Source organism: Papaver somniferum, chromosome 8 (assembly GCF_003573695.1).
Source record: "Papaver somniferum cultivar HN1 chromosome 8, ASM357369v1, whole genome shotgun sequence".
Classification (NCBI taxonomy): Eukaryota; Viridiplantae; Streptophyta; class Magnoliopsida; order Ranunculales; family Papaveraceae; genus Papaver; species Papaver somniferum.
This window is the reverse complement of record NC_039365.1, coordinates 165,728,830-165,753,222: the sequence shown is the minus strand read 5'-3', so window position 1 is coordinate 165,753,222 and position 24,393 is coordinate 165,728,830. Positions and strand designations below refer to the sequence as shown.

Sequence of the window (24,393 nt, the reverse complement as noted above, 5' to 3'; positions counted from 1 at the left end):
TATATCTTTCTAATCTAAAGAGTACCATTTACCACTTCTCAGTACACACAAATGGGGAGAGTTGGGGGATTCTCTCTATTAAAAAGAAGGGAAAACGCTCTGCAATTCCTTAACCGTTTTTCCTAAAAAATCTCCATCAACCATTTTCTTCTCCTTCCCTAATTTTTACAGAAAACTAAATTCTCTTTATCTAAATCTTGTGTTGTCAAATCTATTTTGATTATTAGGATTCATAATAGATTTGACAACAGTAATATTAGGATAATAAATAAAACTTAATTGCTGACATACAGATAAACAACAATCTAGGGTTTAATTTCCTTTTTCTTTCTTATTTGTTTTCTTGTGATAGTCTAATGGCATGTTATTGCCATAACGATCTCTTATTAGTATATGCTATCTTAGCAGATTTTATTAGCCTTTTTGGCGATTTGTGCACTTGCAGAGATATACACAGGTATATCATCAAGAATGCTTCATTCCGGCGTGACGCAGATCCAAATATTTATGTCCAGGATCCATGGCTACCGGTGATGGATGTTGATTAAGATGTTCAGGACATATTACTCCTTTTCCTTGGAGATTCAAGATTTGAAGATCAAAGAATCTGAGTTAAAGATTCAAAAATCAAAATGGTTCAACATGAAATTAGTAAGATTCAAAAATCAAAATGGTTCAACATGAAATTAGTAACCATTAGGAAAACATCGATATCCTCATGGAAATATATGTATTGGGTACCTTTAATGTATTTTATTAGTTCTTATGTTTTAGGAGATCTTATCATTATTTGTACTTTTTACTGTAATCTCTTCATCGATGTGCTCAAGTTTCATGTAAAACTCTGCCAAACAAATTAATTAAATTTGTTTATCCTTCAAAAAAAAAAAGCACAAATGGGGAATACAAAAACTGATTTCAACATTTTTATTTCCCAGTGAAAATAACCCTTTTGTTCCCTTTGATCGGGTTGGATGGTTTTGGGCGTGAGCTAATCGCACCGTTTAGACCGTGAGTGCTGCAGACATTAGATGTCCCGTCGGCGTGGCCAGACCGCCTAAGCGCCCTTGTTGCCAAGGGGAACGCTCTTCGCTCGAACCTTCTCGATGCCGATAGTTCGGCTTTCCGTCACGTTTTCAATCTCCGCACTAATCCACTTCCCCGGTGACACCCCTGCCAAGTACATCCCGCCCTATCATAGTTGTACAGTTCGGAGCAGCCGCCCAGACTTGATTCATTGAGCTGCTGATCCGACCCGGCCACCAACGGTGATCAACCAGTCGTATTTCCCACTCTTCCATAAAACTAACACATACTAGAGTTATTCCGGTGGTATGCGGATTAATTTTCCACTCAAGGATGACTAGAGTGGCCACGGAAGGGCACGCAGGGGCTTGCACCCTTTCATGAATCATGACTGGAAACCATCGTTCTTGTGAACCAATTTAAACTTGTAAAAATACAACTTATACCATTTTTTACCCCCAAATAACAAAATTTACCCAAACTACATACTAAAATTACCGCATCTTGTACTTTGTAAACCCACAGTAAAAACAACCAACAAAATCTCACATACAACCGGTTCTTTCACGCCTTTCCTCTTTCCACAGCCAAAAACCCCAATTCCGTCTCTACTTCATATAAACCCTAGATTTCCTCTTTAAACGAAATCATCCTCTGTAAAATACTTATTTCTTTAATCGTCATTCGTTCATGGAGTGTTTCAACAGACTACCCGAAGAGATCACGTTAGACATTTTGACTCGTTTGCCGAGTGAATCGGTGTTGGAGTGTAAATTAGTTTGTACAAATTGGAGAAATATTGTTTCTCATCATCATTCTCCAAGATGCATTTACACCATCTAATTCATGCTCAGGATTCTGGTAAGTCTGGTTTTATTGCTTGGACTTATGATATTGAAACTCATATTCAAAGTTTTCAGTATTTTGATTACAATGAAAATCATGAGTCAACAACTCCAATTGAGAAACTTAGAAGGATTACTGTAGACCCTTTGTTTAAGGGATTTGTCTTTGTTGGTTCATATAATGGATTGGTATGCCTTTCTCAGTCCAAGGATTTTATCGAAGTAAAAACTTGTATTCTCCTCAACAAGGTATCTTTTGAACAAAGTTATCAGAATATATTTGTTGAAGAACCAGTCTTTTGAACTCTAGGCAGTGGCAGTGGATGGAAAAACATTGTAAATGTTGATTTTGGGCGCCTATATTCTCCTCAACAAGGTATCTTTGCCAGTGGAGCTCTTTATTGGCTGGATAATGAATTAGATATGTTCATTACCTTCGATGTGGCAGAGGAAAAGTTTTGTGAACGTCTTTCATTTCCTCCTTCACCACCAGATGGCTATTGGGATTATGATAGGATAGGGGTTTTGTTTCTTCCTGTTTATGTAGAAGCCGTCTGTCATGACATATGGGTATTAAAAAAGAAGAATGACAATCATGACTTGAAAGCGCGGGAGGAAGATCAGTCGTTGGTTTGGAGCAAAGAGTTTAGGGTTTGGGATGGTGAATTAATTGCCGTTACAAAAAGTGGTGGTGTTTTAACTTATATTGGAAACTGTCTCAACGTTTACGACCCAAAAGTTTCTACCTCGAAAAGGCTTGTGGAATTTAAGGAACGGTTTCGTCAAGTCGCCCCTCACATGAACACCTTAGTTTCGTTGAAGTATTAGAGGAAGAAGAAACGAAGATAATGGAGTCAGTTGCAATTGAGGAGACGGAAAGCCATGACTAGCTATTCAACCAGCTGTAGGAGGAAGAAACCTGGATACTTTATAAACTGGTCAGGTAATCTTTGTCGGGTTTCATTTTGAATTGGACAACAAATAACATTTGTGTGAACCTACATGCATTTTGACATTGTTTTGTTGAGTAATATATTGAGACTGCATTATTCTGTCTTTATATCATCTATCCAACTTCATGAAAGTGTTTTGTTAACTCTGCATTTTGTTAGTCACCTGACATTATCCCTGTGAAAGAATGTATGCTTTAGTTATTTCCTTGGGACCTTGATGCATGGAAATCAAATGATTAAATGTAGTCAGAATTGCAGAAAGTGTAAGCTTTCCCACTAGTACGAGGGAATATATATATCCTCGTAACGTATTTGATAGATAATTTTAGGGATCCAAATTTGTGGTTCTATTATATTTTGTCTAGAGTTCAAAACTTCAAACAATGCAACGTAGAAAATGGCAAGTAGAATAGTAAGTTGCACTAAAGTTTGTCTTCATTCATCAGTAAATATTTACAAGTACAATTAGACTCCTGCCAGGATTCTGTACAATGATTTCGTTAGCAGACTATTAGGAAAGGCACCTTACACATTTCATGTGCATGCCTACTTCCACAGTTTTTCAATTTCTAATTAAGTTAAGATCCCAAGTTGTTTGCAACCACCAGCTTGGTTGCATTTGAGGAATATTTAATTTCAAACATGACTCTCTAGGACTCCATTCCAATTTTGTTTTTTGCATGATACCCTTTTTCTATGTACCTAACCTAATAGGCTGGCAATTAGTTGGGAATTTTGGAGGTAGCATTCGCTCAAGAAACCTCTTGTAGTGAAGAGACTTGAAATGTTTATCTAGAGAATCCAGAATGCTTCTTAGAATCCGCCTCCTGTAAATCCATCTTATACCGGTTTGGATTCATATAAATTGCTCATTTAATATAGTAGTACTCCCTGCTTTCGTAGTTCAATTTAAATATTTGTGAACAAGAGGTAATATTGACTCCCGGCATCTATCACACACTAATTTCTTAGGGTGTTTTACATAATTACTTCGGTCTCTACAAGTTGCACGGCTTTTCCTATAACATTCTTCTTTTTACTCTTGCTGACACTGATAACAGTTATGATGCTCAAGGCTGATGCCTAAATGATCATATAACCCTATTGCTTCAATTGTATTAGAGGCTTATCTCTCTCTCTCTCTCTCATTCTGCCTACAGTGCTGTTTCCGTCTAAGTGTAGCTGGTGAACTAAATCTCGAGTGAAAAAGCTCTTATGTTCTTTCCATTTCTTTTCCGTGTGACAATTTCATTGCTAAACAGTGTAAGAGCATCCACAATGGGAGTATGTTAAACTACACTGTAGAATTTTATGCTGACAGTGGAATCCCTGTCAAATTTTCATTGTTTAACTATATAAGAGCATTTTATGCAGGCAGTGTTTTATGCGGCATATGCGAATATCAAATGTCATAGATATGTTTGACTTTCAAAGCTGCACGAGATTTTATTCTTCCTGTGAGTTTAGGTAGTTGAATTATTGCGGGGTTTCGAACCCCTGTAATACGAACACTTCTGCTAGTGTGGCCTTTGGGGTTTGCATTACCATCTCCCCAAAGTTGCAAAATCACCATCTTCTCGTTGAAGAGTAGTGGTAACTCCTAACCCCTTGTTGGTTTATATGGTGAAATTTAAAAAAAAAAAAAAAAAAAAAAATGATATGGTGAAATTCAATGGAGTGGTCTCTGAAATCCTGTTTTGTTTACACATCTTATAATAGTCCTTTTAGAAATCCGAACTTGGTCTTCTAGAAAGGGGTCTCTGAATTTGGTACTTGAGAAAGCGCTAAATGCGGTTCTTAAGTACTTGAGAACCTCCAAAGATGGTATTCAGGGAATTGGGATTATGTCGATTATCTGGTTGTATATGTCTAGGCCCAGCCAAAATTTGCTGCTCCATGCACTTGAACTCTAAAGCCTAGGCCTGCTAGACAGGTCAGCATTGGCTGAGTGTTAGCAATTTTTTATTAATGTAACCAAACATTCTTCAGCACCCACGGTTAGGGGTGAGCATAAAAACCGGAACCGCGGATTTGACCCGTATCCGTCCGCAAAATTGCGGATTTCACCCAAACCGCAAGACGTATGGGCCGGACACGGATGGGATTCTCAAATCCGCACGTTTTAGCGGTTTGGGTGCGGTTGAATATTGAAAACCGCGGATTCAACCGCACCGCATCTGACTCTTCTCCATTAGCTATAAGCCACTAAGCCCAGCTAATTGAATGTGATGGTCACTAAGCCCAGCTAATTGCAATAGCTTATTCAGGACCTATTTTTGATGTCAAGTAAGCCCAGCTATTTGTTTGCTTATTCAGGACCTTTCCAACAACTTACTTGCGAGTCAGAGAGAGTTGGGCCTCATGCCAAAGACATGCCCAATTTTTTTTTTTTTTTATCCCTAATCCGCGGTTAATCCGTAACCGGACCGCACAATCCGCGGATCCGCGGATGTAAAATCCGCGGGTGATTGGGCCGGTCACGGTTTGATTTTTCAAATCCGCAATTTTGACGGTTTGGTTGCGGGTGACCCCTAATCCGCAACCGTCCGTCCGTTGCACACCCCTACCCACGGTGTACCACCATTAACATTAAGTTTTGTGGGGATACTTCGTAGCATTTCATGGTTTCGGGTCTGAATCGATTCTCTCTGGTGGATGGGCTTGGTCCAAACAGTTGACAGAAGATTTTTCTTAATAACTTTTTGCCTTTTCTCATTCTCATACATATATTTCACCAAAATGCACCCTTAAGGTTTAATGCCGCAGACAAAAGTATTGTCGTTCTTTGGTAGGCTTGGTCCAAACAATTTCAACTATTCTTAGGCTTATTCCTATGCACATGTTAAAAAAATGGTGTTTGGCATATCAGGTGGCATGGCAAACCATTTGCGCCACTATGGGAAAACCAATAAACGACTAAGTTTCTATCGCTGGCGATATAGTCAATATCGCTCGATAGTAACTAGGTCGCTCGCGTTGTAATCAATATTGCCAGTGTGTGACATTCTAACGCCTATAAATACCGCACCTTCAATCACTTCTTAAACAATTCCACCCTTCACAATTCCAGCATTTACAATTCCCTTCTCAACTCTTCTGTTTCCCTTGTCAACTCTTATTCCCTCACAATCACTTCTTAAAAAAATATGGGGAGAAGAAAAAGAAACAGAAAAGCCAAAGGATGTACTAGTGTCCCAGCCAGTGAAATAAGTTTTGTTGTGGATACAAATTATGAGTTTAATAATGTTAGACAAGTAGCAGGTGAAGGTATGTTCTCTAATCACCTATCTGACTATGAGGAGCGAGTTAATTTGGTAACTCTAAGAGGTGGATGGACTGAGTTACAAGTGATTTTTCAATTACTTCCCCCTGTTGTTCAAGAGAGTTGGAAGATATCCTTGGCGACATCTATATCGTATTCAACCTAGAAACCACAGGACTCAAGAAGTTCAAGTTATATTAGAAAGATGGTGGAAGACTACAAACACGTTCTTTTTCAAGGACTTTGAATGCGGTAAGTTAGTTTTCTCTAGTAATTTCATTTTTAAATTATGTATTTTGTTTTATAAAAAGCAACAAACTCTAATTATGAAAAATTGTTGTTAATAGGAGTTAATTTCACCGCTAGATTTGTACATGTAAACTAGAATTCCATGTGAGGGAATCTTACTTCCATTTAACAGACTAAATTAGATGACATGAGATAAATGGAAACAAAGACTTCCTTTATACTCAAGTGAATTAGAAGGAAATCCAGTACATAGACAAATAAAAGTGTATGGATTAAAAGTGGTTGGGTTGAAAAGTTTTTTACAACGTTATGCTAGGAATATGGAGGAGAACAGGGAACTTGGTAATCAATATTTGTTCCCTAACCATTATGAGGAGCCCGAAAGGGTGTATGTATTGTGGACACGAGGCCAATGTCTATTTCCAAATGCTAGCTCAGTGGTCTTAATTGGTTTTCTCGAAGCATTAGAAGATTTAGAGCAAGCACCAACATATGATTGGGGGTCTGCAATTTATCATAGATTTACATGGCCCTTGGTGATAACTCGACGTGTGTCAAAGATAGTTTTAATGCTTTGGGGGAGTTCTGGAGGTAAGAACCAATATTTTTCCAAATATTTGTTTGTTATTTTCACATGGAAAATTTAATAACAAATAATTTTATTATTTGCAGTATTGGTGGTATACATGGTTCCTTGTTTCAGAACATTCTCTTAAGAATCATACCAATGTTTTTCGGATCATATGGAAGTACGATTCCGAGAATTTGCAACCTATACAGATTGAAGATGGTCAACATACTGCTATTGTTCATAAGATTCAGCAGTTGAGTAGAACAAGCCATAACTTTATCTCCCATCCATATGAAGCAATACCTGAGTTCGAAGAAGAACAAGCTCAGAGAATGTTACAGCTAAGCCTTACAAGGATCGTGTTATACAGCCCTATTTCTCAAAAGGGTGTTTGGTATTATGATGAAAGACAACTTCTTCAGTTGCAAAGAAGATCAGTTATATCCGCCAACCCCTATCAAAGTTCTGAGGTTTCTGAAGACACTAGTGGAAAAGGGGGTATTTTAAACCCACATCCATGACCCCTATCGACGATCAAGTGACCCTGTACCGAACAAGACAGTCAAAGATATAATCAAGCGTTAATACCCGTCGTTGAATATTTACTATTTTTTCCCTCACTGAAGGACCCATTCCGGGACTGATGATCTATGATTAGGATTTTCTGGGTCCCACACTTTCGATTCAGTAGACTAAAGTAAGCGGGTTTGAAGACAACCAGTCTCTCTTGTTATTACCACTCACTCCTAGAAGCAAAAACAAAAAACCTAGACATCTTATTTCACGCCGCACCTCACATCCAATCTCTCTCTCATTAAAACCAGTACCAATTTTCTTGAAGATAATGATGATTGATGATCAGCTCATGGTTATTATCATTCAATACAAAACTAGGATTCGTTTTTCCTCACTCTCATCACAGAATAACGACCAAACCCTAAATTTGTTTCTTTTACCGATTTCAAAGACCTAAGTAAGAAGAACCAATCACTATTTTCTTCTACCTATTTCAACACTTTTCTTCTTTAAATCATCATTCTCGTTACTATCTTGAGCATCACCCGGTTTCAATTTCAATTTCGATTTTTTGTATTGAAGGTTTTTTTTTTGTTAAGATTTCAATTTCGGAATTTGGGGGTTTTGGCTATGGGTTAGCACAAATTTTGGGGATTTTTGCTAAGGGTTTTCAAATAATCTTTTGTAACTGATTTAATGGGTTTTGCAGAAACTGATTTTGTATCAATTTATTTATTGTTTCATTTTCAGTTTTGTCAATCTTGATATACTCTAAGCAAGAACATCAGCAGGTAATTTCTGATTTATTGTAGATTAGTTGCACTAATTTCTTTTTCTTAAGGATATATTTATTGTTCTTCCTTGATTTGGGAATTTTTTTATTTGAAGGTTCAAATAGAACTCAAATTTACTGATTTTGTTTAAGAGATCTGAGATATGGGTTTTCAACTTTTATTCTCCTTTTCATTTAGGGTTTTTCTTGAATTGATTGAGATTTTGTATTAAGTAGTTGTTATTGTTGTGATGATGCTTGTTGTTTATAGGTTTGGGTGTTTGCGTGGTTTGTCCTGGTGGTATCATATGGTTTTAAATCTACTGGATTATCTTCATCCAAGCGTGCACCTTTAAAAACTGTTGAAAATATTGATGGTGAGTTTATTGTATCCTTGTGGAGCTTAGAGCTTTGTTTAGTTTTAAAAGCTTTATTTCGTAGGGTTTATTTTTGTGCACTTGTAGGAAGGAATGTGATGGAAGAGATAATATGGTTCAATTTGCAAAGTATGGTCTGAATGCTGAACAAATGTAAATAAAACTTTCATATCTAAGTATAATATGTTTTTATACTTCAAGTTCTTCATTGTTGTATAAAAGTAGTGTACTTGTGAATTTTCTCTTACTAAGGATGTGCCTGCACGGAATGGGAGGTTTGTGTTGTTATATTCAATGACAATAAGTTGTGAGTAATTTGTATCGGTTGTTCTTTTAGTTGGGGTTGCCACTTAAAAGAAAGGATCTGAACCATATGGTGCCGATTCCTGAGTGTATTATAAGTTCAGTTGGCCTTGGTTTAGCATTAAGTGGCCCTTGTTCTGCTTTACTTGAATAATAATTAGGTGTTGGAATTGAGATAGTGGATAACTTCTTTTGCATATTAAAAGTGTTGGTTGATATTTATATTCTTGTACACTGAATTTGTCTCAGGGATAACGCTGTTTTGTCATCCAGCTCTCCAGAGGCCCTTTCTTCCAATTGTAGTCTCTCCCAAGTCTTATCTGCAACAGCTGTCGCTGAAGATGATTTTGATGACTTTGATCCCCGAGAAAACTTCACCTGCTAGTAAGTAATAGCTAATGATATTTTCACATTTTCCTAATAGAATCCAAGATGCTCTGTGAAAAAATTTACATGATGCTGGATATCTAAATATGTTCAGTTTCTGTTTGCACTTGTTGGTCTCTTGGGCTTCTCAATGAACCTGATCTGGCAAATAATCATAGTACACTGACTGAAAAATATTAACCAGGAACAAGTTTTTATTTATAATGATATACTTTCATGGTCTGGATATATGTTTCCTCTTTATATATGGTTATGTAATAAAATGGGAGTTTTGAAGAAAGGAGGACCAACAACCCTACACCTATAATCATTTATCTGAGGTTGATCTGTTTGAGGATACAGTTTCTCTATCAGCAACACCGCATGTTGTTTCTGGAGTTACCTCCCAGGCTCAGCACAGTTTTCAATCTGATCATATTTGAATATAATAGAGAGAAGTGAAACTATGCCCGTTTCATTTTTGGTACAGAACTCTTGGACTTGTAGTCTTGTACACATATTATGCTTCTCTCAGGATTCTAGTGCATGGCTGAACTAAAGTAGCAAAGCCTCCTCAGATTTTTCTTGTGATGGTTTCATGTTTTTTTGGGCGAGTTATATTCATCATGTCTTGTAAAACAATATTTTTTGGATAAAGATTTACATATTCATACCGGAAATTTCATGTGGCCTAAATGACTTGCCATTAAGAAGTCCGTTTTGCATTGCCCACCAAAGTGTATTTTTCCCAAACAAAGTCCCAACGTTGATGCTCTTTGTAGATTTGTTTGTCCTCTTGACTAAGAAAGATCTATTTGTAGCATTTATGCAAGCCAGTGTTGATATATTTCCTGCGATGCCTTCCGGTAGTTCTGCATCTTCTTCAACAATAATCGATTTTTTTGCCACTCGAAGACTAGTTTTGCAAGCTAAATCCAAGACTGGGGATGCGTCTATTAATTCATAAAATGGTGATCCCTTTCTGGAATGATGTTGAACAGTTTTGAAGAGTCTATTAGTTCACAGACTTTTTATCCCTTTTCTGGAAAGCAACTGAACAATTTTGATGACCGTTTTGATGTATTGACTTTTTATACTGATCAAATCTCCAGAAAACCTGCAGAAATGCAAAGTTCTATCAGTGAGAGGTGCCTTGAAAACCAGGACCAAAATACTTCAACAGATTCTAAGCATCCATTGAAGAAGGATTCTTTTCAGGCCACCTCTGGAATTTGGGCAGATACACTAAGTCGTGGGATGATCGATCTCAATATATTTTCTGTTATTTTGGCTAGAGGGAGTCTGGAACAGTCTATAAGTTGCATCCCCCATCGAAGGTATTGTCTGTTATTTTGACTATATTTTGAGACATAATTTATGAAATCAGTATCGCTGATTGTAAACCATTCCAGTTCCAGGTCTCGTGACGAGCATTGGGGTCGGGAAAGTAGAAGGAGAAGTCGTAGTAAGCTCCGCAGTTTAAGTCCTGATTACCGATGGTGGTATTTGAAGTCGGTATGAACAAGAATGCAGGAGAAGCAGAAGCAAGTCAGGCGGAAGGTAGTACAATTTACACATCTTGGATCCTTGTCTTCTTTGGCTTTGTACCTTATATTGATGAAAACATCCTTATTTTTTAAAATGCCTTTCCTGTTCGGCGCAGTTCTAGTCCTAGGAAAAAAAGTGCATGTCCTCGCAGTTCTCCTTTTTCTAGGGGTGAAAGCCCTAATATATTCATTCATGAAAGCCTTAGACAAATTGTTCCATTTCTTCCTTGTGTGGTAGTTCTTTACTTTATCAAATTACAGGTGTTTGTAGCTGAACATCTTCTCTTCTCAGAACTTAGAAGTCGTGAAAGTCTAGTTCCAATATTTGTTTGGTTTGTTTGTAACTGGCCGCAAGCAGCAGTACACCCTAGGATGATGATGATGATGATAAAGAAGGTGATGTGAAAATGAGACTTTATTTTTGTTAGTTGTATTAGTAGTTTCCAATGTGGCTTATTTGTTTAGTATTGATTGGATTTACAATTCAAAATGTCGTAGTAACGGTGGTTTGGCATTACAAGATTTATTTTTGTCAGCTGGCAAGGAGACAAGAGGCTGGTGAAAAGAAGGAAAATCCCAAGAAAGCATTCTAGGTCAAGTAACGAAGCATATGCGAAGACCCAGAAGATGCAGCTGAAGGTGAAGCTACCTGCTTATGTTTGTTGTGTTAATTTTTGAATTGTAAGTTCAATTTATGTCTTGTGAATTGATGAATTGGTTAGATTTTTCACAGAGGAAAAACAAGCTTTTTCAAAATAGGAATGGACATAGCAACATAGGAAGAACACAACCTCGGAAAAAAAAATTCTCGTTCTAGAGTTCAACTGTAACTTTTGGTGATGTAAATGGCACATGCCACATGCTATACTTATTTCATTTCGAGGAAGATGGGAGGTGATCGGAACGATATATATCCTTCACAAGCATTTCCGTTAATTGATAAGATAAAGAAACGATGCTTAAAATATTTACTTCAACATGGCGTTTTAGATCTTGTTAGGGTTGGAAAGATTGTGCTTATGCTAGGCATTTTTGCTAGTAAAGCTTAGAGGTATTCTCTAGCAATTAGATAATTGGGATATCATTAGTCTGAATCCAGGTCTGCTTCTGGTCTTGTTGACTCATTACCATGTACACAGTTACACCTTATGAGCTTATATTTGTAAAAGTCAAAGAACCAATAAACTGATTTTATCCGTATATATAGAAACGAACGAAGACATGGGTTTACTGAGGGAAGCTGCTAATCATGTTGAAAAGAGATGTTAGTTGTCTAAAGAGACCCCTAACCTTTCTCTTAGTTCAGTACAAGGGACATGGTATTACAATTTGTCTATATCAATATATTGTTGTTGCTTCTTGCTTGTCTTCGTAAAACTCGATGAATATATTGGCAGATCTTACTTCCTGTTAAAGAGTTATAATATTTAATCTGGCACATGTTTTTTTTTGCATTCTCTCATATGCTAGTTTATTTTTCTGTCGTATTTATTGTGATAATGAAACCAAACATGCTGACAATATATGCTTAACTGATCTACGAGGAATTTGTGATATGATTGATTACTTATCTCATATATTAGTTTGTTCGTCTGTCATATTTATTAATCACTTATGGTAGGAATAACTCCCAGGTTTATTTCTTATGTTAGTGCAGCATTTCATCTTAGCTACTGCTGTATAATCTAGGTTTTGACGTTTGTTTGTGTACTGGAATATGATTTATTGATTTTTGTTTTTGTTTTTGTTGAAGTTACTGGTGCCCTGCTTTACAAGACGACCACACATGAAGATTACTTCACAAGTATGTCTTTCTATCTATTCCCATAAGTGTGATTCACTGATGTTTCAGATTATCAGTTGATGAATGATAAATTTTCCTAAAGAAACCTATTTCCCATTTAAATCCATTGATTCAAAAAATAGGTTTCTTTGTTTCCTCATGCTTTTCTCAATCACTGCGCTAATAGAAACTGGTTTATCAGTAGGAAGAGCAAAACTGTTGAGTTCTTTTGGTTATTCATCTTGGGGCATCTCTGCAACCTTACCTGCAATACATGTTATCGTTCTTACATTAGGATTCCATGTATAACCCATTATGTATCTTGTGCTCGAGATATGTCAAGGTCGTGAATTAATGAACTAGTTACGTTTGTGTCGATGTTGGACAGAGGCATCTAAAAACATTGACATCATATTGGTTAGGATGGTACCTTTATAGATTAATGTCCTCTCATGTGCATGGTTATTGTTTTTATAAGCATTTTCTTGAGTATTGTGACCTCCCCACATTAATCAGCCGATGGCTTTTGTTGTGCAGGTACACCATTATGAAGTAGGAATAAGTTCTTCATCATCGTCGGATTTTATAATTTTGCTGTTTAATCAATAGTTTTTTAGTTCATCGTTTTGTAATCGAATCCTAGAACTACAGATTACACTGGTCAGAACTACATATTTTAATCCTTTGTTTAATTTAAAACCAACGAATCAATGAATGTTAAGTTGAATGATTATTTATGTGCAAGTTTAATTTGATTCTCATTTTCATTTGATTCTCATTTTCATTTGATTCTCATTTGAATTCTAATTTGAGTTTCATTTGATTCTCATTTGAATTCTAACTTGAGTTTCATTTGAATTTGGTTTGAATTTGAGTTTCGTTTGAGTTTCATTTTGGTTAGATTTCAGATTTAGTCAGATTCAGTCAGGCCAGACAGCCAATCTGATTTTTTTTTATATTAAGATTTATATCTATGACTGATTGAAGTCAGTAATAAAAAATTGACCGTTAAAATCGGTCGTTGATATAAGATTTTCAACGATCCCAGAGACACGTCATAGTTGAAAAAGACACTCAAACAGCCACCCTTTCTTTGACTGACAAAGCAAGTCATAGATATGAGTTAAATGACTTGCTTTATCGGTCGCGAAACTGCTGATTTCCACTAGTGAGAAGACTACTTCAAATTGTTAAGGGAAGGTCATCATTGGCAAGAAGCTAATCAATTGATCCAGGATCCAAAGGATAGAAATGAGTACCTATTTTGGTTTGACACTATTTTCAAGCCCAATATTTCTATGCAACCGTAAAGTTTGGGTCGAGTTGATTTCCCAGTTTTAGGTAGGATGCCACTTGTTGATGAATGTATTCCTTCCCAACCTCCACCAAAGACATGCGACGCATTTGCATATCCTTCTCAAAGTTCATCGTCAACTTTGCCACCATTTTCTTGGGATGTACAGACTATATCTGCCACATCTGGACAGATTGTTACTTATCCAATTACTTATAGTGCACCTGATCGGAGTTATCCATACTGGGGAGTCAATGCCACGCCGATGGAGTATCTGACCCAGTTGAACAATTATGAATCTCTACTTCAGGGATTTTAGAGATTACACTTGGAGGAGCTGCAAAGACAGAGGGACAACATGATGTTTGACATGATTCAAGGATTTGAGGGTAATGATGGTTCAGGTAGTAGTAGGGGAATGAGTCCCAGTGTTAGAGGTGGTAGAGGAATGACTCATTTGAGTCCAGTGGTAGAGGAATGACTCATTTGAGTCCCAGTGGTGGAGGAATGAGTCCAACTGGAAGTCGCCAAAGTCGTGGAAGTGAAAGAAGATTGAGACGTTGTCCTATGCAGGAGGTACCAGAAAGTTCTACTCCAAACCTAGTGTTAGATACTCAAGTAGAACGTGGAGCTGATGAAAACGTTGGCATGGATAAAACTCCGGCACGTCCGCTTGGACAGATGGAAATAATGACTCCTGGTGGTGGTGTGAACTTAGAATTTATTAGGCAATCGAATTTGTTTACCTCAATTGCCTCAACCCCCTCCAATTGCCTCAACCTCATCAGCATTTCAGTTATATCAGTAAACTCCTCCATCACATCAACAACACGCATTTCAAGATTTGTATCGTGTTCCATTGCACCCTAATAATTACCAAGGTTATGCTGATTCTGATGAGACTCAATCACTAAGTGAGTCTCAAACCGAACAAGGCTCGATAACTGAAATGTTGAACAGTACCCTTGATCCAGAAAACGTGGGTAATTGGGTCTTTGGTCAAGAAGGAAACGACCAAAGAAATCAGTAGTAATGAGTAGTTTATTTGAATAATTTAGTTTAAATATTTCAAATGTAATCTTTTTATTTTAATTAATGAAAACTATCTTTTTACGTTAATATTCAGTTAAAAATTAGTTTTACATTTCAACATAATATTTCAAATCTATATCCCTTGCAACTGAAACCCAACATCGAATTACAGAAATATCTTCTTAAATTGTGAGTTGAATTTGGGTACTTATAATCGTGAAAAATTGCAGCCGTTGGATGATGAACTACTTAGCGATGATCAAATAAGCGAGCGACAACTTGACTAACACTAGCGATGGAATGACTAGTGAGCGCTGGAATCTCTATCGCTCGCTGGGAACTCTGTCGTGTATGCCTATATGCCAGGACTGACATATAGGCATATGAGTTTGGCATACCCATAGTGGGTGCATATATGCCAAATATCAGGTTTTGGCACGTGCATGGGAATACGCCTTACCCCTTTAATTCCAGTCCATTTCCTTTTGGGCAAAATCTCAAATGACAAAAATGGATGTCAACATTTTCATTTCATACTACATTTGTAATGAATTCGTATTTTGCCGAATGAATTTTTCGATGAAAGATGATTTTGAGTAGGGGTGGGACTTAGGTTGGTTGGGCGGGTTAGAAATCTTGGCCGAGGCAGGCTCGTGCTAGGAATCTTTCCCAGATTGCCCATCAAACCCCTGGAACCCATGGAGATACTTCCCAAGTCCGTCCAAGTTATGTTCGTCGGGTTCCTCGGGTTGACCCAAGTTTCGCCATACATACGAATTTGTTAATATGATAATAAATTTTTTTAGTTATAATAAGATTTAATTGCTCCATTTATCTTAAACTTCCAAATAACTACAGAATATTTACAATAATATAATTTATTTATTTTTATATTGAATGATTAACGAGATAGATATAATTTATATTTTCATTATTAGATTTGAAGATAAATACTAAAATTACTCTAAATAAATAATAATACCAATTATAAAAATAGTTTTATATGACTATGTCGTAGTTCTTTGGGATCAGAGTTACTTGAGTTAGAAATATTTGTGTTCATGCTTGCCCAAAATTAGTTCGGGTTTATAAAATTTAGGCCCAACGTTCTAAAATACATTGCCTATGTCCGCCCAACGTTCGGGTTGGGCATGGGTTAGGCGGGTCAACCTACCCCAAGTCCCACCCCTAATTTTGAGTAGTCGCGTATGGGCACGCATTACCACGGCACTGGAAAATATTATTGTATCCAAAAAAAAGTGTAGGTGCAGTACCACGGCGCTTGTGTGTGAGCCATACTTACGTTTTTCTTACCCTAGAAATCCCAAAACTCACCCGTCCACCACAGCCAAAACAAACCCCTTTCCAGAAGCGACTCATCTTACCTTCACTTTTTCCCAAGCCAAAAACCCCCAAACTCTATTCCATAAATAAACCCTAGATTTCTTGAATTCTCTCTTATCTGTATCATCCTCTGTAAATCCTTAATTCTTCAAATACAAGGGTTGCCGGTTTCATCATTCATGGAGTATTTCAAATTTGTACCTGAAGAGATTACATTGGATATACTGAGTAGAGTACCAGCTGAAATCAATTTTGTATTGTCAAACATGACTGACTTGGACCCCTTTTCCACTTTTGTTTTTCCGTGTGATATCCTCTGTCTATCTTCCTAAGCTATTTGGCTGACAATTGGATGGGAAGTTTGGAGGTTGCATTCACTCAAGAAACCCTTTGTAGTTATGAAGAGATTTAATATGAGATTTCTTTTTGGCATCCGCCTCCTGTAAACTCATCTTTTATGTGTACCAGGATATGAATTCATAAACTTTGGTCATTTAATGAAACAGGTGACCCGATGTAGCAGGTAATGTATTTTTGATTGACAAAATGTAGTCATTCCTTGTCCTAGTTGTAGGAGTATCTACTGCATTGATTGATTATAATATCCTGCTCTTGTAGTTCCATTTTGAGAAATATTCATGAACAAGAGGTACTATTTACTCCTCGCTTCTATCAGACACAGAAGGAAACACAACTTTTTTAGGGTCCTTCACACAATCACTTCCAATGAGGTCTCTACAAGTTGCATGTGTTTTCCTGTACTTTATGTTTTTAACTCTTGGTGACTGATATTCAGATAATAATTATGATGCTCAAGGCCAAGCCCTAAATGATCTTGATAGCCTTGTTGCTACAACTGAAAATCTGCATGATTTTATTCCCCATGTGAATTTAGGGGGTTTTAAACCCCTTTTAAACACTATTGTTAGTGCGGCCTTTGGGGATATGCATTACTATAATCATCTATTCAACTTCATGGGAGTCCTTTTTACTTTCTTATTTGAGGTTCAGCTGCATTTTGTTAGTGACATTATCTTTAGTGATGGTTATGATGTATACTTTATGCATGCTTATTGCACGGGAGTCGAATAAGTAAATGCTTGCATAATTGCGTAAAGTGAGAGCTTTCCAGTAGTTAGAGGGAATATATGTTGATCTTACCTCTTAATGATATTTTATAGATAATTTTTTGGGATCCATTTTATGACTTGTGTGTGGTACTTGTACTTTTACAGAAATAGGTAGTTGGAATAGGTAACTGCAGAAAAGTTTGTCTTCATTCATCGCTAAATTATACAAGAACAGTGGAGTCAACTAGGCAGAGTTTTCTGTGACGATTGAGATCAATTAGCAATACCTTGAAGACTATTACAGGGATTAGAACAATAATCTAGTTTGCAGACTATTAGGTAGAGGTACCCTGCACACTTCATGCCTACTTCCAGAGTTGTATCAATTTTCCAATTGCTTAACTCTGATTTATTTAGATCCCAAGTTGCATCGTTAGCCACCACGATCTCAGTTGCATTTGCTATTTCTTCAAAAAATCTAGCTCAGTTGATTTTGTTAATTCCCCATAAATTCTTTGAATTATGTAATGTCAAAGTGACTTTTGTTTTGCGCATGATTTCTTTTTTCTATATTGTTTGACAATTGGATTGGAATTTTGGTAGTAACATTCACCTCCTGTATATTCACATATAATTTTGGTAGTTATGATGCTCAAGGTCGATGCCTAATAATCAGATAGCCTTGTTGCTGCACCTGAATCAGAGGCGTATATCATTTTATCCTCTATTTCTATTTCTGTCGAGAATACTGTTTTAGTTGAAGCGTAATTGGTAAAACAAGTTTCAGGTGGATAAGCTCTTATATTCTTGTCTTCCTTTTTTCCCGTCACATTCAGAAGAGCATTCACAACAGGAATATGCTAAACTGCTTGTTAAAGCATTTATGCGTGGCAGTGGAATTGCTATATCTAGCAATTTAGCATCTCCCCATAGTCTATCAGCATCCTTCCTGATTGTGCAACCTCTGTTAAAGCCTTTAATCTGTTAAGTCTGAATATGAGCTTACTTTCATATTTCATGAAGAAATGAATTTGTTTCGTTGAAAGAAGTTCCATAATTTCGAGCATTCTTCTGTATAGGTAATAGGTTCCATGTTAAGTACTTTTCTTTTCTTGCTTTTCCTTTTTCTCGACTCCAATCACGAGCAAGTGTTTGGTGTCAGTGACTAGGTACTGCTGGTGAGTCGGGTCAGGTGGTGTTATTAGGTGAATGCATCACTCCTGCTCCTGCTCTTAAGTTCTTCTAGAATCACAAGTCCTCCCAGTCCCGTCTGGCTATGCTATTTTAGCAATACCAGGCATCTCCAGTAATCCTACTTGTAGGTACTTTGCCAACAGTACAGGAATTGAATCTCTAAATTTTTGCATTACTAGAAATCTAGAATGTTGAAATTGGTACGAAACTTGTGGAAGTTGCTGACTTCATAATGCAACATTATACCAGAGCTGGGCGGATCAAAGATTCCCAGCCTTGCGAAAGAATTAGAGTACAACAACTTATTTTGTGAGACTCATTATTCATCTTTAGCCTAGCACAGTTTGTCAATGTATAACCATACTCGGCCTATTTCTTGGCAAATCATACGGAATTATCAAGCTGGAGTCAACCAAACTTGATGCTAGCTTGAACTGAATCCAAAATATTAGTCAGTAATGTAAATCAAACAAGCCAAAAATGCTCTAGCACACGCCATTTGCATGTAGTGGCATTGTCTGGCAGATGACATTTAGAGGGATAAAGGACTTTGAGCAAAAATGAAATTTGATTGTTTAATAAAGAAAAACACATTCAACTGTTGAAAGTTCTTTTGAAAAATTACAACTGTTGAAAAAGTTTCAATAATTATGGTTGTATGAAAGTCCCACAATGCTTATACTGTTAAGTTTCTTCAACTTTAAAAAGCAGGCGGAGCTGAGTCCGGATAACTCGGGGGTGTGAGGGGATCGTTAGCAGAAGCCCCTGAACCCTGACCCAAGAGTTGTGGATCTGTGGAGGGGTTTATTCCGGTGCTTTGCTCTCCACCTTGCACACAGAAAAAAAAGCACCGTTGCCGACTCTGCTTTCGATCCACGTGGAACCTCACGAGAGACTTGTTTGGGAGTGCTGCTGAGCTGTCCGGGAGGATGCTTTCGCGGTTCACTTGAGTTGGTCGACTCACCACGTCTCTTGGGCACCCCCCACCACCTTTTATTATTTTTTATATTTCTAATCCAATCTAAAAACACTCTACTAAATTCACAGCCAAAACTTTGTTCCTCATTGAAGTGTGAAAAAGAAAGCTGATGGTAAAGTTGAAAATTTGAAGGTGAAGTGTATGGAATAAGGAGACTGAGGAGTGTAATTGATCATTTTTGTTGGATCTTGGGTTGGAAAACAGATCTACTACATCTTAGTACATTTTTCTTTTCACGGACATTTTTTTAATTATAAATTGATGAATAAAACTATGAAAAAGAAAATCATGGATTCTATTTCATTTTCGAAAGACCTTGTCTATACAATCTCTGAAAATTCTCCCAGCATCTTGACTTTTCCAGGTACTCTATATCTCTCTTACTATCCTTTGCAATGTTTTTTTTTCACTTGCTTGAAATCAGTGGTTTGAAGCTTAATAAATTTTAGTCCTAAAACTTGCCAAGCTACCAGACATCCCGAATTGGTTGCCTGTGAAGTCAGTTGCACGATTCAGGTGCGTAAACAATGAGTGGCTCAATTTATTGTAAAGCTCTGACTTTCTTAAAGCACAATACCAGCATGCTGTTGAATTTGTCCACCAGATCCTCGACAGCTTCAAAAGAAGGTTCATTACCTAATTCTTCTATTTTCCACGGAACGTTATGTCTTTGAACTTTTGAAATTTCATTTTTCAGATAATCATCATCTAGAGAGTTACACTCCGCTGCTTCTCCACTGAATTTCCGGAAATGGTGGTTTCCAGGGATTTGTGGAGGAGGAGAAGGATAGGTATAATTTGATGCGCAGGAATGGTGAACTTGCCAAGAGATATCCTATCAGACATCCTGATTCGGTTGCCTGTGAAGTCAATTGCACGATTCAGGTGCGTAAACAATGAGTGGCTCAATTTATGTCAAGCTCTGACTTTCTTAATGCACAATACCAGCATGCTGTTGAAATTGACAAATTTAGTATAATGCTCCCCAGTAGATACCTTAAGTTATGATCCATTATTCTCTACATGCAAGGAATCTAGTCATGACATACGCCTAGTTGAATCCACTGAGAGGGGAATTGAGTTTCTTGGATGTTGTAATGGCTTGGTTTTGTTAAGGCATATTAATAAGAATCACTCTTGTGTTCTTATGTTATGGCACCCATGTTCCAACGAATGTAAGGGAGTACCAAGTCCACCTGGTGCATCAAAGGATCGAAGTAGGAAGTATGTAGAATCTGGATTTGGTTATGATTACCAATATGAACATTTTAAAGTGGTAAGTTTAGCGGAGTCTATATTGTGAACAAAGAGAATGAAAGCAAGTCATCCCTGCTTCTTTCTTTAAACTTGGTCTTTTGGACGTGCTTTCAGTCGCTCATGCTTTTATATCGTGAATTGTGCCTCGACTCCTCTCGGATAACATATCGAGTGTGCTTAATTAAGTTATGTTTGGCCTGTTCACTAAATCAAGTTAGGCTTTCTTCCCCATCATTTACTCTTCTGACGGGGTTTCTCTTTTTCCAGGTGGTTTTGTAACGATGCATAACCTCCAAACATGGGATCTTTTGATTGTTTGAGAAGAGAATTCTGGAAAGTATGTAAGTTGTCTCTCTTCAAACCTCTTGCTTTATAACATCTATTAGATGAAAAATAGGTTCTTTGAGAAGAGATCCACTAATTGAATCAAAACGAACTCATATGCACATTTAGTTGTTCTTAGGATTAAAGCACCCATGTTGAACCAAACAACTGCAAACTTAATATGCTTCAAAAATAAATAATTTTTTTTTTTTTTGCAAACTTAACCACTAACTGTGTATATGATAGTCAACAACTATTCTGGGATCAAAGAAATTCAGCCATGTAAGTAGTGTAGCCGATGTAGATATTGTTTGGTTTTCTTTATTATGTCCAATTACACTTTTTAGCTGTGAATTTGTTGTTTTCTTATACTGACAATTATGTACATATTATTTTTTCCTGCTTGGCAAACAGCGCTACGGGTTGCAGCCATTTCCGGCTTGTTCATAGGATCCAAGAGCTTATTAGTACAAATTCCAGACTCTATTGAAACTCCTTACTCAATACCAACAATACTCTCATCTGATCATCCTCGGGAAACCCAAATTATTGATGGAGGAATTCGGAAGGTTTGATTATTTGGTCTCTTCACTTAGATGATATCATCAGAAATTTGTTTCTTTTCTGCTCTATTCGCATGTTGTGGAAGCATTTATTTGTTTATCCTGGCTGCTGATCCATTTTATTCTCTTTAAGTCCTCAACATTGCACTGGGTATGGTTGGTTTTACATTTTGAATATTCTGACTATAGGACTGTTGAATGATTATTTGAGTTTGAGGTGATTTTCCAGTCAATACTGTTCATTCTAATCAAGTTTGTAACAGATTCAGTTAGAATATTAACTGTTCGATAAAATGCTTGACAGAGATTAAAGAGCTTATTATTAACACAAAAGTCAGGGTGCGTCACTCTGAAGGCTTCTGCTGCTGTAATACTATATTTACCTGAGTTAATATTGGCATACTTTCATGGATCATGCTTCATGTTTTACTTTGGTCCAAAGTTATGATAGAGGATAATGATTTTGGGGTCTGCTAGCATCAACCCGAGTTCAGAGATTCTAATTTGAGGCATGCGGGTGGCGGCATGTTTGTGTCGCTAATTAAAGATTACAGCATATTCTGATCTTTTGGGCTGCTGGACTTTGATAGCGATGTTAGGTACGTTTTTCGTCTGCAATATTTAGAAGTCTATATGTGTTTTGATTTTGTGTCACCCAGCTGTAGTATTAATTTTTTACTCATCTCTTGCCGTCGTAGCTCAGTTGGTAGAGGTAGAGCGTATGGCTTTTTGCCGTAAGGTCGTGGGTTCGATTTCCACAGACGGAATACAAATTACTTAAGTTAAGGTTGCATATGTTGCTTTGTTGATAGGTTCAAGGCCAGGTTAGCGGCTAAAGAATTCGATTAGGAGGAAGGTAGATTTTAGTGAAACTTTCTCCTGTTGCTAAAACTTTGTCTTTTGTTGTGAGTGAAGCAAGTCAGTTGAGTTTTAGGAGAAGTCATATGGTTTTAGTTTGGAAAAGTTTGAGGTTTCTTTAAGGTTCAATTGGTTGTGGAATCAAACTGGCTGCTGGTGATTTTGCTTTATCTGGATTTTCTAATTCAGACTGAGCTGGATGCCTTGACACCAGAAAATCCACTGCTGGGTATTGTGTCTTTTTGGGTCTAAAAGGTTGCCTACTGTTGCTAACTCTTCTTCAAAAGCAGAGTATAAGCCTTAGCTTTGCTTGCTTCAGAAGTTATATGGATTTCCTACTTGTTAGCTTAGTTGAATTATTCAATTCGTTTTCAGCTGTTCCGTGATAACACCAGTTTTTCATGCAAGTTCCCAACATATCGAGTTGGATTATCACTATGTCGGGGATTTGGTGACTGCTGGTAATGTTGACATCAGCATCGTTCCTTCTCATTTGCAGGTGGTGGCATATATCTTTACGAAAGGACTTATTTCACCAGTTTTATGTGGTCTTCAGTCCAAGCTTATGCATCCTACTTCTACTTAGCTCGAGGGGGAGTATTATTAACTGAAGAATTTTCTTCTTTGGTGTTGTTATAAATATGTCCATTCAATTGTGTTTTTGCTCAGTTTGTTAAGAGTTTGAGTCAACCAGATGATGTAATGACAAGTCTGTCGAAGTTGGTTGTGACTTCTGCCTCTGTCTCCCGTCTCTTAGAAAAGCTAAACTGAGTCCTGTGTTTTCTTATCCATTTTCATTTTAATAAAAATCTCTGAACAACTATTCTCACTCACACTGACCACCTCAGATCATGAGTAATTGTCCTTGTAAGCTTGTGCAGGACTTGATAGCATGTCATGCTTTTTGTTTTTGTTATTTCAGTATTGCATTATCTTTCTGAGATAGCTAAATGCAGGAATTTGATAGATATCATAGGAGAGATCAGACTAGAATCAAAAAAATTACACTGCACATATAAATGAAATTATGAACGCACGCTACAAATTCAACATTCACATAAAAAATTATTACACTACATAGACAACAAAAATCAAAAGAATAGAACAACTTAGCAGTCAGCACTAGTCTTCTTCAGCACTTCATCGTATCAGTAAATCAAACCTGCATAAAGATTAAGCCACTCCTCTTGATCGAACTTGTGATAATTGAAAAAATCCATGGATGATGAGAGTGGTAGAGGGGGGAACTCACTCATCATAACCATAGCATCATCAGTAGTAGTAGTTAGCCGAGGAAGATTAAGCCACTCATCTTGGTTAAAACAATAATCATACTCGCTATAATTGAAAAAATCCATAATTGATGAAAGTGGAAGAGGCATCATAACCATATCATCTTCATTACAACCCTTTGCCATTGATTTGTTCTCCTCCATTGATTGTTTCTCTTGTTTAACATCAACGTTGCACAATCTCCTCATCTTGTTATCATTCACACATTGATCAGAAACAACAACTTCTTCATCACTATCCCTCTTTCTTTTCCCTGCTGTTTTTGGATCAGATGATTCTACCTTTTCCTGATTCAAAAAACCCATATTTTTCTTTCTTCAATCTTCAATTTCTACTTCTGAATTAAAAAAAAAATACTTTCACAGAGTGTAGAAGAAGAACAAGGGCGTCGACTTTAACTGAGACTTAGCAAGTAGTAACAGCCAACCACTTGAGATGACTATTTATAGAAATAAAAACTTCACTCCCAAGTTTTACAGCTTCTAAATATTGATCCAGTTGTAATGTTTTTTCTCTAGCCGTTGTGATTTGTCCGATGAACTCGTTTCTAAAGACATGCAAGCTCTTAACAGGTCGGACACCAAGGTCGAACCGCGTTGACTTTTATTTTGGGCG

General features: G+C 37.0%; 1 long non-coding RNA gene across 5 annotated transcripts; it reads left to right on the top strand.

Annotated features, from left to right (window-relative positions):
• Positions 1-19,651: 19,651 nt before the first annotated feature.
• Positions 19,652-23,318, top strand: LOC113303853. 5 transcript variants are annotated; one of them, XR_003337809.1, is made up of 5 exons: positions 19,652-19,999; positions 20,181-20,759; positions 21,008-21,081; positions 21,479-22,226; positions 22,985-23,318. It is a non-coding gene; the product is annotated as an uncharacterized LOC113303853 (long non-coding RNA). The 5 variants fall into 5 exon arrangements; XR_003337808.1 differs by having other exon boundaries at positions 19,652-20,368; positions 21,008-21,077; XR_003337807.1 differs by having other exon boundaries at positions 19,652-20,368.
• Positions 23,319-24,393: the final 1,075 nt, after the last annotated feature.